This window comes from Penaeus chinensis, chromosome 24 (genome assembly GCF_019202785.1).
Source record: "Penaeus chinensis breed Huanghai No. 1 chromosome 24, ASM1920278v2, whole genome shotgun sequence".
Classification (NCBI taxonomy): domain Eukaryota; kingdom Metazoa; phylum Arthropoda; class Malacostraca; order Decapoda; family Penaeidae; genus Penaeus; species Penaeus chinensis.
Window position 1 is genome coordinate 32,306,723 of NC_061842.1, and position 15,000 is coordinate 32,321,722.

At 40.2% G+C, this 15,000-nt stretch overlaps 1 protein-coding gene across 1 annotated transcript in view; it reads left to right on the forward strand.

The window, feature by feature from the left end:
- The window catches only part of LOC125038264 (protein C19orf12 homolog), a 38,901-nt gene that overhangs the window by 23,475 nt on the left and 426 nt on the right, over nucleotides 1-15,000 (forward strand). The gene's annotated exons all lie outside the window — the stretch shown is intronic.

The following is a 15,000-nucleotide window of genomic DNA, read 5'->3' on the forward strand; positions in this document are numbered from 1 at the left end:
AGAAATGCAGACAAAAATAATAGGATGAAGGAAAACAAGATGTTTTCGAGGAGATGAAAGCCACTATTCCAGGTTAAGGTTGGGTTAGGTTGGGTTAGGTGAGATTTTTGTTTTGTTTTTTAGGTAGGTTAGGTAAGCTGTAGAGAAATAGGGAGTTCTACAGGAATTCAGTCACGGGATATTGTTACAGATGTGTACATGAGCAATTTAATCACAATGGGGGTAATGCACATGAAAACCAACACCAGATGTACTTAAAAATAACACACAAACATATATTCACCCCCCAAGTTGGCATCCCAAGTGTTAGCACAAAACATGGATCCCTAATTTAAACAATTTAATCTCTAACACAAAATGGAGATTAACTTAGAAAAACAAATAAAAAAAATAGTGCTGATAAACTATTGTGTAGATGAAAAAAAAAAAAGCAGTTTAAAAAGGGAAACAACACCAAAGGGGCACAGATCCCGAAGACTACCTGAACACCCACAAAGTCAGGCAGGAATCAACCAAGACAACCCATCCAGAAAAAGTAAAACGACCCTGAAAGTACTCAGGATGAGATTGTAAACGTTCTTCCTCTCAGGAGGTGGATCATCAAGCTGAGAGATAATAAAACTGATAACGTAATTTTGAACATTAAATGGCAACATTGGAGGTATGGATCCTCAAACAGTGTCTCTTCTATGTGAAGTGGTCCTTTCTCTGTGAAGTGGTGCTTTTGTGCTCTCTGACACTGAGTACGGCTTTAAGATGGTAATGCAGCATATCACACAAATGTCCTAAAGAGACCAGGTGTCTCCTACACCCTATCCCAGAAAGTTACGTAACTTTGCGAAAAGACATGAACTCGGATTTACCCGCAGAGCGAGGTAAATCCAGAAAACACAGGTCAAATAATGCTAATAGCAGGACAACTGTACAGGACGGAAGTCAGGACCGAACTTCTTGCCCTTGTTTGTTGGATTTCTTGGATATCGACCAGCGACATATGGCCATATTAAAACAGCCAGCCAAGATCATTAAGTCATGGATCCTATTCATTATATCAATCTAAATAAGGTCATAAAATTTTGTTTCCCTTAGAAAAGCGATTAATTTATATATTATTTTTTTCATTGTCTGATAAAAGGCTTGACGTTGTGAATGGTATATCTTTAATTCAACAATCATTTTTTTAAGGTCTGGTTATTATTGTTGTACTGAAGGCATGGCAGGTTATTAGAAGATGAGCTATTGTAAGATGTTTTGTTCAATGGGGGCACTGTGGTGGAATGTTTTTTTTGGCATATGGTGTGAGGTGGGTTAGTCCTGTGGCGTTGACTATCAGGCGCGGCAACACCACCTCCTCTCTTCGGTCCTTCCTGTGGTCTCCGTCCCACTTTTATATTACTGGTTTATGTTAACTGTTTATTTCTAGGTTGGTACACTCACTTTGCCACAGATGTATTTTTGCTTTTATAAGAGACACAAAACACCTGAGATCTGTACGGAATATGTACACCTGTTGACCCGGCTAATTTGTCAGCCTGTTCATTGCCATGGATACAAGAGTACCCATATTAGCTTGACGTATTTGTTGGCATCATGTAGCTTACGAATAATATTACCCAATAGTGGTGGTTTCTAATGACTTAGTGGCTTTAAGTGAACTTGAATCTGAAAAAAACATAACTTCTATCATGGGTCGTCGATAGTGCAAAATCTAAAGCTTTCTCAATAGCAAAAAGTTTAGCAAGAAAGATCGCTGTAGGATTTGCCAGACTGAACTTCATTTCACATTCAGTCGACCATACACCCGCACCCACACATTTACTTGTTTTGGAGCCGTTGGTATATATATGGACTTTCTCGATGAGGTCGTGGGTCGGGTCTCAAGCCAACTTTGGCATAAAGCAGCGCCTGCTGGCCGTGTCTGAGTCAGAGGGGAGTTATTCCTGACTCCACCTCAAGACGCTTGATGCAAGTGCATTTCAGGGCTCGAAGACAAATTCGCACACAAGCATTCTGCACAGCATCCAAATCTTTCAAAACTGAGCTAGTTACAAAATAAAAGAAAAAAAAGAAAAAAAAAGACACAAAATCTAGTTTGGACCTAATTAGGCCTTTATATATCATTAGTAAAGACTCTTTCTTGTGGAAAACTTAAAACCCCAAAGGAGGCCCCAGTTATGATTCGTATCCAGTGTCAGTTGGATGCGATTTGCCGATTGATGTATGATTCGGCAGTTTGAAACTCAGTTGACATTCAGTCGGCCATACACCCGCACCCACACACTCATTTGCCTTGGAGCTGTCGATATATATATATATATATATACATACATATATATATATGTGTGTGTGTGTGTGTATATATATATTTTATATATATATATATATATATGAAAAAAGGAAAGATGTTTGATAAGTATCTCTCTAAACCTCAGGTAATTGGCATCTCTTACAGAAGCTGCACTGCTCATCAACTAGTAAATTTCTGGTATTTAAAAAATGCAATAGCCTACTGTTAATAATTCGTTCCAAGACCTTGCATAAGCAACTTGTTAACGCAATTGGGTGGTAAGAAATAGCGGATCCGGGATTTTCCCCTCCTTTCAATATGGTAATGATGTGGCCGAAGTGCCATGAATTTGGGAAAGTGTGGCTTTTCCAAATGTCATTATACACTTCTAGCAACCTAATCATGGCATCATGATTAAAATACTTTATCATCTCATATTGAACCTCATCAGGGCCTGGGCATGTCCTACAGGCTTCTAGGGCTCGGACAAGCTCATGCATTGTTAGATCTTTATTGTGGCTTCTCTTGTGGCAAAGTGTATAGGTTGCAGCTCAGCCGCTTCCTTGGTGGTCAGGAATGCGGGATGGCAATTGTTTTAGCTGCTTGTATAAGAGAACTGCCTGGCGAGTGCATTAGCAATGTCTTTTTTTATTTCATTGACCTCTGATATTGGTGTATTACTGTTTATCGTAGAGACAAAGATCCGCCAAGAGTTTCTTTTAGCTTGTCTTATTGTTCTACGAGCCTTCACTCTTGCTTGTTTGTAGTTGCAAAAGTTCTCGTTATTGATGACATATTGCCCTATTGCATTCACACAGCGCCCTGCGGCAATCTGGTGTCTACCATGGAACTCTATACTAACGCTATCTGTCGCAATCTTAGGATTGGATATCATTGCTACATCTAATATACAATTCTGAACATTATTTACTTTATCATTTATGGTTTCCCCAACATGTTCGAGCTTGATTCTCCTTGAGAAGGTAACCCAGTCTGCTCTCTTTACGTTAAATTTAGATGCTAAAGGCGTTGTTGTTGTGTCACAAGAATAGTTAATACAAATAGGAAACTTATCGCTTCCCAATGAGTCGTCAATGGTGTGCTACTGGCACTTGGCTGCTATTGTTGAAGAGGCCAGAGATAGGTCAAGTAAGTTTAAATTACCGGTACTATCGTCCACCCGCATCGGTCTGTCGTGATCAGATTTGCAGATGGACCGGCACGCACGAGCAATTCATATCCAGAGAAATAAGAACGACGACTCGAAAAAGAGATCACAGCAAAGAACGCGAAAACCATTAAGAAATGATCTTATGAGACTGTGACATTTAAACAAGGGACAACTGCACTAGTCGCGCAGAAAACTAGCGAACTATAGTGGCTAATTACCGCGAAGGTGAGGATGCGCACCTGGGGGAAGCCCGGGCAGACACTCCCGAGACAGAGAGAGGGCAGGCTGGGGTTCGCCAAGGCAACACGCTGTAGCCTTCTGTGTTTTGTGTTCTTTTCGGATTTTTTGTAACGGACTCCCTTCGACAGTGGATTTCAACAGTGACTTGTGATCTGATATCAAAAGGTAAAGCTAATTATATAGGTTTGTGTATATGTACGCTGTCACTCTCCCAGTAAAACACCAGAACTCCTCATTTTATTTCATTTTGATTTTACCTTGTGTTCTTAGTTTTAAGATAGAATATGAGTATTTTTACACGTAACTACGTTCGTGCGAGCTCTCGCACACACGAACAAGCCCTCACATAGTTACCCTCGTTCACACATACACGTACACTTACACATACACGCATGCACATCCACACACGCACGCACGCACATGCACGCACGCACACGCACACGCTCGCACGCACACGCTCGCACGCACACGCTCGCACGCACACACTTGCACGCACACGCTTGCACGCACACGCACACATGCACAAGCACACATCGACGTTTGTTTTTTCTGTTGGTTGCCTCAATTATTAGGTTTTCCTTTCGGCCAATTGCCTTGACCAATCTGGACCACAGTGCTACCACGAAAAGAAAAATGGCGTATGAGCCCGGAGAGTGTCAACATCTTAGTACGAGCAGAGGCTGAGATAAATGCAACTGAGCTAACCGCGACAGCTTTACTATCGCTCAAAAGGACCAAATCAGAATCATTGATTAGCATAACTACTTGCTCATCTATACCATCCAACTGCGGGGAACCAACAATGTATGATTAGCATTGAAATTAGAAAATTGTGACCATACACAATTCCTGAGACAGGGACCGCCCACAACAGCCGCCGTGCTTGTAAAGAGGCTATGCGAAATGCTTACACCATGGCGGCAGGAGCGCCTGCTGGGAATCCCACCGCCACGGTAAACACCGAGTGTCAGACAACTCAATGAGACAGCCGTAAAAAGCTGACACAGGCCGGGCCATATTTAGAAGGCCCGGGCGAAGCTAGAACTTCGCAAACCATAAAGAAGAAGAAGCATTGAAATCACCTAAAATTAATTTATTCTGTGGCAGACTATCCTGGAGAGCAAAAAGCTCATCATAGATTATCACATTATCAGGTGAACAATAAACCGAACATATAATCAGATACGTGCTATTGATTTACATTACATGCAACTAATTCCAAAGTAAAATCAATAGCCACTTCAGTGAAAGGGAGATTTTGGTGGATGTACATGGCGACACCGCCTCCACCCCCCTACCCTCTTGATCCTTCTGACACAGATGATAATTTCTCAGTGAAACGACCTCGTCAGCGACGAGGTGAATTAAATGCGTTTCTTGGAGGACTATAATATCGGGAGCATAAGATGAGGCTAATAATCTAAGGCCAATTACATTAGTTCTAAGACTTCCACAGTTCCATTGTATAATAGTTAATGCGAAGATTACGTTTAATGGAGTTTGGAAGTTCCTCCTCGGCCAGTTATTTTCTTTTTTGGGGGGAGAGGCACGTCCTCCTTTTCCCTTGCTTCCCGAGGTCTCTCTCTCCATCGCCTGCTTCCCACTGATAGGGAGACGCCCAGTAGATCTAGAGGAATAGACCAGAAACCAGATGAAGTCCTAGCAGGGGTCGCCTGGACGAGGAGGTGAGGTCTGGGCTGTGATTCGGTATCATCCTCCTTATGATGCTGCTTTTCTGGGTTGATTCAGCAGTTTCTTTTATTGGTTTATTTAATCCTTTAATCTGATTCATCAAATCCTTTACCGTTTCCTTCAATTCAGCAGTACCCTATCTTTTGATGCCATCTCTTGACTGTTACTACCTGCATTGGAGTTGTTATTTACTGCTTCAGCATAGGAAGTATTGGGTTTGCTTGTCAAGCCCTCAACTTTCCTCTTGGCTTCACTGTAACTAGCTTTATGTTCCCTCATGTATGCCAATGTCTCGGTTTCCTTCTTCAGACCACTGCATTTGGCAGAGTCTGACCGATGGGAACCTCCACAATTTGCATACTTTAGAGTAGCTTCATTACATGTAGTCGTACCATGGGATCCAGCGCATTTACCACAAGCGAATTTATCAGTGTCTTTAACAATGCATCGTAATTTTTGGCATCTGTTTCAGCGCATTGATTTTTGAACTTAAGGTCGCACTTGGACAAGTTCATATCCAATATTGACCTTATCTGGAATTTTACTGAGGGCAAAAGTAAAGAAACGCAGTCCAGTTTTTGTTCTACATTCCCGTCCAGTTTGGTCGTACATTCCACTTCCACTACGCTTTGGTCGTTCATATTCTCTAGAAACACAGCGAACGTTCAGAAGCCATGCATTCTCTGGAGGGATATTAATCACTGGTCGCACTTGTCCGTCATCAGTTGGGGCTCTTTTTGTGGTCGGTTTGGTCGTAGGCGGGTCATGAGTCGTCCAGGAGAGGTATCCAGGGAGTCGGGCATACTGGGTGTCGCACCAGGTCTGAACCTTGTGCCAAGCCCCCTGTTGTCTTGAAGGGACTAACAGTCCCTTAACTATTGTTTCAAACTAACTTCGTTAATCTTCCTCGCCCCTCCCCCCTTACTGGAAGCTTGGTTGCATTCTCCAGCACCAGCTAAGGGATCGGAGTTGTATGTAAAGCACCTCCTTACCGCCGATCCTGCCTAATGCAAGTACGGTAATTCAGTGCCTACTTCCCAAGCGAATACAGGAGCTTTCAAGGATACTCCGTTAGGTTCATGAAAGCCATACTAAGATAAGAAGAATCATAGAGAGTGAAAATGTTGCGCCCAAATGACACCCCAGACTACTGGGCCTCACTACCCAGGGGTTGGAGCCCATAAAGGCTACCCTGAGGTAGAAGAGTGCTTATGGTCCGCCTACTACAACTGTTGCCTCGTGTTACCTCTAGCAAGTAAAGGCACTGAAGGTGCGGCAAAAAAGTTTCTGTAAACACAGATAAATGAAAACTTTACGTTAAATAACGCAGAAACAAACAACGTCGACCTAGACGTGGAGACCCCGGGACTCCAGGAAATCTCAGGTAGCACAAGACAAGTTTTTCATCATCTGATAACAGATTTGATGTAAATTGTATGTTTTTAATTGGAAAGTAATTTGTGATGTTTCTTCTATTATTGTTGTAATTGTGGCAGGATATTAAGAGGTGGGCTATTGTTAGTTGATTTGTGCAATGGGGGCACTGTGGTGGATATCTTCTTTCTTTATATGGTGTGAGGTGTGTGATTTTGGTGGAGTTTATTCTCAGGCGCGCCAACACCACCTCTTCTCTTGTATTTCTTCTGTGGGCTGTGTCCCATGTTTCTACTCCTGTTTTGATCTTGTTGTTTATGTCTAGGTTGGTCCACTCACTTTGCCACAGGAGATGTATTTTTGCTTTTATAAGAGACACAAAACACTTGAGATCTGTACGAACTATTTTTTAATATCCAGATCGGCAGTTGACCCGGCTAATTTGTCAGCCTGTTCATTGTCATGGATACCAGAGTGGCCTGGTACCCATATTAGTTTGATTGATTTGTTAGCACCATGTAACTTACGAATGATATTACCAACAGTTATTTTTTTGTGGTTTCTAATGATTTAATAGCTTTAAGTGAACTTAATGAATCTGAAAAAAATAACTTTTCTGTCGTGGGTCATTGATAGTGCAAAATCACTAGCTTTATTTATGGCAAAAAGTTCAGCAAGAAAAATCTATGTATGAAGTCTGAACTTTAGTTCACATTCAGTCGACCATACACCTGCACCCACACACTCATCTGTCTTGGAACTGTTGGTATATATATGAAAAAAGGGAGATGTTTAATAAGGATCTGAGGGGAGGTACTCCTAACTCCACCTCAAGACGCTCGATCCGAGTGCATTTTAGGGCTCCAACACACACGCAAACAAACATTCTGCACAGCATCCAAACCTTTCAAACTTGTTTTCGATGCCGAGCCATACACGATTAACCCATAATCTACTTTAGACCTAGTCAGGGCTTTATATATCAGGGCTTGTGAAAAACTTAAAACCCCACTGGAGGCCCCAGTTATGAATCGTATCCAGTGTCAGTTGGATGCGATTTGCCGATCGATGTATGATTCGGCAGTTTGAAACTCAGTTGACGTTCAGTCGACCATACACCCTCACCCACACACTCATCTGTCTTGGAACCGTCAGTATATATATGAAAAAAGGGAGATGTTTAATAAGGATCTCTCTGAACCTCTGGCGTGCCTCCACCTCCGGCGCCATGTCTTTGGCTGATGGAGGGAAGGCTTCCATGATAGAAAAGTTAGGGGTTCCCCATGTTGCTATATTTGAATGAACCAGGGTATCGATGGTAGAGAGATCTATACCAACTTTCTCGACGAGGTCGTGGAGTCGCGTGGCAAAGGTCCTAGTGCCTCCATTGCCATTAGGGTGGCTCGGGTCTCGAGCCACCTTTGCGGCATAGGTCAATGCTAACTGGCCGCGTCTGAGTCAGAGGGGAGGTACTCCTGATTCCACCTCAAGACGCTCAATCCGAGTGCATTTTAGGGCTCCAACACACACGCAAACAAGCATTCAGCACAGCATCCAAACCTTTCAAACTTGTTTTCGATGCCGAGCCATACACGATTGACCCATAATCTACTTTAGACCTATTCAGGGCTTTATATATCATTAGTAAAGACTTTCTATCAGCTCCCCATTTAATACCAGAAATGCACTTTGATAAATTTAGTGCTCTTTGACATTTATTCTTTAAGTGACCAATGTGGTCTTTCCAATTGAGTCTACTATCAAAATGTAGACCATGAAATTTAGCAGAATTTTGAATAGGTATTGAATGATTGTCTAGAGTTAGCCTGAAGTTCGGCCTCCTGAAAAAAAATGACCCCAGTACTCTTTCTTGTGGAAAACTTAAAACCCCACTGGAGGCCCCAGTTCTGAATCATATCCAGTGCCAGTTGGATGCGATTTGCCGAGAATTCTGCATTATTGCTGGAATGCCATAATGCACAATCATCAGCGTACAGTGAGTATTTAAGATTCCGATGGGGAGCTGGTAAGATGTCATTGATCATACATAAAAATAATGTTGGTGACAAGACACTTGTTTGTGGGACCCCGTTTGCCCGGACCGAAAAAGTGACATTGTCAATTTGACAGTAAAAGTTCTGTCAGAAATGAAATTCTGAATAAAACAAGGCAACTTTCCATGTAATCCAAAAGTATAAAGTTTTCTGAGTAGGCCATACCGCCATGTCATGTCGTTTTTTTTTCTGTATCTAAAAATACTGAAATAAAACATATTTTTTGGCAATTGCCTCTTAAATAGGACTTTCCAGTTTTACTAGTTGATCGAGAGTTTGGCGTCCCTTTTGGAAGCCGCACTGCTCAACTAGCAAATTACTGGAATTTAAAAAATGCAATAGCCTACTGTTAACAACTTGTCAACGCAAATGGGCGGTAGGAGATGGCAGATCTGGGATTACCCCCTCCTTTCAATATGGGAATGATGTGGGCGAAGTGCCATGAGTTTGGAAAAGTGTGGCTTTTCCAAATTTCATTGTACACTTCTTGCAACTTAATAATGGCATCATGATTAAGATGCTTTATAATCTCATATCGAATCTCATCGGGGCCTGGGGATGTTCTCGTTATTGATATTATTTTTGAAAAGCCTGTAGGCCTTATTGCGTTGGCACAGCGCCCTGCGGCAATCTGGTGTCCACCATGGAACTCTATGCTTAATGCTATCTGTCGAAGTTTTAGGAATAGATAGCAATGCTGCTTCTAAAATCGAATTCTGAATATTGTCTACTTTATCATCTTTGGTTTCTCCAACAAGTTCGAGCTTGACGCTCCTTGTGAAGGCGACCCAGTCTGCTCTTTTTACATTAAATTTTGGTGCTGAAGGCGTTCTCATGAATATTCAATAAAAATAGGAAGATGATCGCTTTCCAACGAGTTGTCAATGGTGTGCCACAGGCACTTGGCTGCTATTGATGAAGAGACCAGTGATATGTCAATAAAGCTTCAATTACCGGTATTATCGTCCACTCGCGTCGGACTACCATCGTTCAGAAGGACCAGATCAGAATCATTAATCAACTTAACTATTTGCTCACCTATACCATCCACCCGCAGGGAACCCCATAACGTATGATGAGCATTAAAATCACCTAAAATTACTTTATTTTGTGGCAGACGTTCCTGAAGAGCAAAGAGCTCATCATAGATCATCACATTATCAAGTAGACAATAAACTGAACATATAGTCAGATACTTGTCATTAATTTTTACTTTGCATACGATAAACTTCAAATTAAAATCAATAGTCACTTCAGTAAAAGGGAGGCTTTGGTGGATGTACATGGCGTCTCCTCCTCCACCCCTACCCTCACGATCCATCCAACATAAATGGTAGTTCCTCAGCGAAACGACCTCGCCAGAGACGAGGTGTGTTAAGTGCGTTTCTTGGAGAACTATAATATCGGGAGCATAGGACGATGCTAATAATTTAAGGTCATTTACTTTAGATCTAAGACTTCGACAGTTCCATTGTATAATGGTCGACGCGAAGATTACGTTTTATGGGGTTTAGAAGTGCCTTGTCCGCCAGTTTTAATTTTCTTTTTATGGGAGGGAGGCGACTCCTCTCCCTTGCTTCCCGGGGACCTCTCTCGGGATGGTTTGGAGACAGAAGCCTCCATGTCCTGCACCTCCTGGCGAGAGAGACGACTGACAGATTGCGACCTGCTTCTCTCTCGAGAAACCGATCGCGAGCCAGGTGAAGTCCTCACAGGAGTAGCCCGGACGGGGAGGTGTGATCCAGACTGTGATTCGGTATCACCTCCTTAGGATGTTTATGCTGGGTTGATGCAGCCATTTGATCGACCAATTTAATGTTTAATTATTTAACGGTTTGTTTGAGTTCAGCAATTTCTTTATCCTTAGCTGCAAGCTGTCGACTGATGTTAGTGATGTTAGTTACTGCTGCAGCATAGGAAGTATCGGGTTTGTGTGTCAAACTTTCCAATTTCCTCTTAGCTTCAGTATAACTAACTTCATGTTTTCTCACATATGGTAATGTCTCAGTCTCCTTCAGGCTGCTGCACTCAGCAGATCCTGACTGATGGGGACCTCCACAGTTAGCACATTTGGAAATCTGATTAGTACATGTGATGGTGTCATGGGCTTCAGCACATTTACGGCAAACAAATTTATTTGAATCTTTATCAAAACATGTTAATGGGGTGTGTCTGAATTTTTGGCATCTATTACAATGCATTGGCTTTTATATGTAAGGTCTTACTTGGACACGTTCATATCCAACATTGACATACTCAGGAATTTTGTCAAAGCAAAGGTAAAAAAACACAATCCAGTTTTCGTTCGCACATTCCCATCCGTCTTGGTCATACAATGAACGTCCACTACGTCTTGATCCTTCATGCTCTCGAGAATTTCACTTTCTTTCATTGTCCTCAAATCCCTTACAGGTATTTGGGCCAATTGGAATAGTTACTTTAACTCGGAAATCATGAATTTTCGTCAGCTTAAGTAAATCCTTAATCTGGGAATTATATTGTAATTTAACAAGGAAGCTTCCACCTCGCAATTTTTTGACAAAATCAAAATCGCCGTCTACTTGACCATCAAGGACCTCTTTGATGATAAAGGGGTTCACGTTCAAAAGCGATTGATTCTCGAAGCCGTAGTCCTGAAGGGATCAAAAACTCTTATCTTTCGGTATCAACCTAACACCAATAGTTAAGAGAGTAATGCAGTTTTCAGCACTCTACCCCCCCCCCCCCAAGTGGAAGCCTGGTTGTGTTCTCCAGTACCACAGAGGGATCGAGTTATGTGGAGAACACCTCCTTACCGCCGGTAATTCAATACCCACCCCCCAAGCGAATTCGAGAGTTCGCAAGGAACTCCGGTAGGCTCAGGAAAGTCACATGAAGGGGAAAGGAATTCAGAATAAAAGAAAAAGTGCGCCCAAAGGACGCCCAGACTACTGGGCCTCACTACCCAGGGGTCAAAGCCCACAAGGGCTACCCTAGTGTAGTAGAGAGTTGCGGGTCTGAGGTGGGGTGCTGACTACGCCTACTGTAGCCTCGTGTTACCTGCAAGAACAAGAGCACTGAAGGTACAGGCAAAGCACTAGAAAGTGCAAAAGGATCTATAATTACAGGTTTTACTTTATTTCAAATTACTTTTGAACTCAGAAGCAACAATGTCAAGCGAGACGGGAGGCCCCGGGCTCCAAGGGTAGCTCTTGTGGCACAAAACTTTGTGTTTGTTGCTGCTGAATTAAGTACAAGATGTGCGCTCATCAATATTCCATACACGAGTGTTTCCCTTCCCAAAACCATGGGTACTTATACCCCAGAAGAGACTCCCCGGCAAGGCACGAAAAGAAGAAAATATGCCAAGAAAGTACTGGAAGACCAACCCGATAGTTCGACTGTTTAAACAATCCAAAGGACTCAAACAAACGCGAAAAAAAGAAAGAGAGGGAAAAAAAAACTTTGGAAGCGTCGCCGCCGAAGAGAAAGAATAATGGAAAAATAGAAATTAGGGAAAGGATGCTGAGGAAAACTGATAATACACAGTTTAAGGGAAAACTGCATTTCGGATTGTACATATTAACAATATTCGACTTTGAAAATAAATAAGTTTTATTATTTTCCTTGTCGACTTCAGTGACATTTATGTAATAAGACGTGGTTTAAAATACGCTCTGTAGTCACAAAAAATAACCAAGTCCTCATTAGTTCATTAACATTCTCTCTGGCGGCTCATGTGGCTTGTCCGTTTTTTGTTTTAGTGATGAATAACAATAGCAATAACAGCGTCACGGTGCAATCCATCGACAATAAATATTAAATGTCATTTTTTTGTTTAAGTAATGAAACAACAACAACAACATCCTCACCGTGTAATCCATCGGTAATAATTATTTCATGTTCGATCTTCATATGAGGACGTGTCCACTTTAAAAAAAAATACTCTATATAGATGTAGTGTACAAGACCGTATCAATAATCTATGAAAGTTCTCTTCATTAAAAATATAAAACAACAATGTCACAGTGCAATCAGTCAGCAATAATCATACCATGTCCAATTTTCATATTAGGACTTGTCCATTTTTAAGGAACATGTCCAACTTTTAGAGGACAAGTCCATTTCTTAAGTCATGTCATTTTTTTATTGCCCATCTTTTATAAATTACTCTTGATGATGTGGTAGACGTGTGCAGTACCTTATTTCTTGAAATGTGTTCCTATCATTCTCAAACGACGTCGTGTCCATTTATTGTGTTAGTAATAAAACAATAACAATAACGACAACATCCCAACAGTGCAGTCCATCAACAATAATTATTTCATGTCCGATTTTCACACGAGAACGTGTCCATTTTTAAAAAATACTCTTTATATATAAATGTACAATATGTGTGCATATGTGACGTTGATAATCTATGGAAGTTCACTTAAGTAAAATAATAAATCAATGTCACAGTGCAATCAGTCAGCAATAATTATGCCATGTCCGATTTTCATATTAAGACATGTACATTTTTGAAGGAATATGTCCAAGTTTTAATGGATATGTCCATTTTTAAAGTGCATGTCCATTTTCTAATGGTCATGTCCATATTTTAAAGGACATGTCCATGTTCTATAAGTTACTATTTATGTATACATGTACAGAATACAAGTTGGTATATTCATCCTATTTTGTGAAGTAATATATCCAACATATTTTAAAATGTGTTCCTATATCATGTTTTGTGAAGTAACGTATCCAATATTTCATTAAATGTGTTCCTATATCACTGTTCCTATAGCATGCTCACACGACGTCATGTCCATTTATTATTTCAGTAATGAAACAATAACAATAACAACAACATCCTCAATGTGCAGTCCACTGGCAATAATTATTTAATGTCCGACTTTCACACGATAACGTGTCAAATAAATAAAAAAAAAAAAAAAATACAGTGTACAAGACAGTATGTTTGCATATGTGATGATAATAATCTATGGAAGTTCCCTTATATAAAATAGTAAAACAACAACGTCACAGTAATCGTACCATGTCCAACTTTCATATTAGGACATGCTGATTTTTTAAAGCATATGTCATTTTTTTTAAGGAAAAGTCCAAGTTTTAATGAACATGTCCATTTTTTTAATGGCATGTCCATGTTTTAAGGGTCATGTCCATTTTTCTAAGGGACATGTCCATGTTTTATAAATCATATTTATGTCCATTTTTTGTTTTAGTAATGTAACAACAATAACAGCAGCATCCTCAAAGCGCAATCCATCGGCAATAATATTTTCAGGTTCGTTTTTCACACAAGGACGTGTCCATTTTTAAAACTTACTCTAACCTACAATGTACAAGAGAGCATGTGTGCATATGTGATGTTGATAATCTATGGAGGTTCACTTAAGTAAAATTATCAAACAATAACGTCACAATGCAATCAGTCATAATTATACCATATCCGATTTTCATATTTTGTTTTAGTGGTGAAACAACAATAACAGCGTCACATTGCAATCTATCAACATATATATTATATATTACTCTTTACAAATACATGTACAGTGTGCAAGTTGGTATATTCATCTTTATGTTCTGTAAAGTAACGTATCCAACAATTCATAAAATGTATATTCTTATAAAATTCTCACACGACGTCGTGTCCATGTTTTGTTTTGTATTAGTAATGAAACAACAACATCCTCACAGTAAATTTAGTCTATCGGCAATTATTTCATATACCATTCTTACACGAGGACGTGCTCATTGTTAAAAAATAATCTTTATGTATAAATTTACAGTTCACAAGACAGTTTGTGCGCATATGTGATGTTAATATCTATGGAGGTTCACTTAAGTAAAATAATAAAACAATAACGTCAAAGTGCAATCAGACAGTAATAATTGTACCATGTCCGATTTTCATAATAGTAAATGTCCAGTTTTTAAAAGGACATGTCCATTTTTTTTTTACAGAATATGTCCATTTTTAAACATGTCTATTTTTTAAAGGACAAGTTCATTTTTTAGAGGACATGTTCAATTTTTAAAGGACATGTCCATTTATGTATTATGTTCGTATTCTTTCTCTGCAATATCTTTATTAATAATTATTGTATAATAGTCCATGAGTTCTATCTACGTATAATCTTAATTTACGACAGACGTCTTAATAGGAATGAATTGAAAATATAATCCTTAATTTA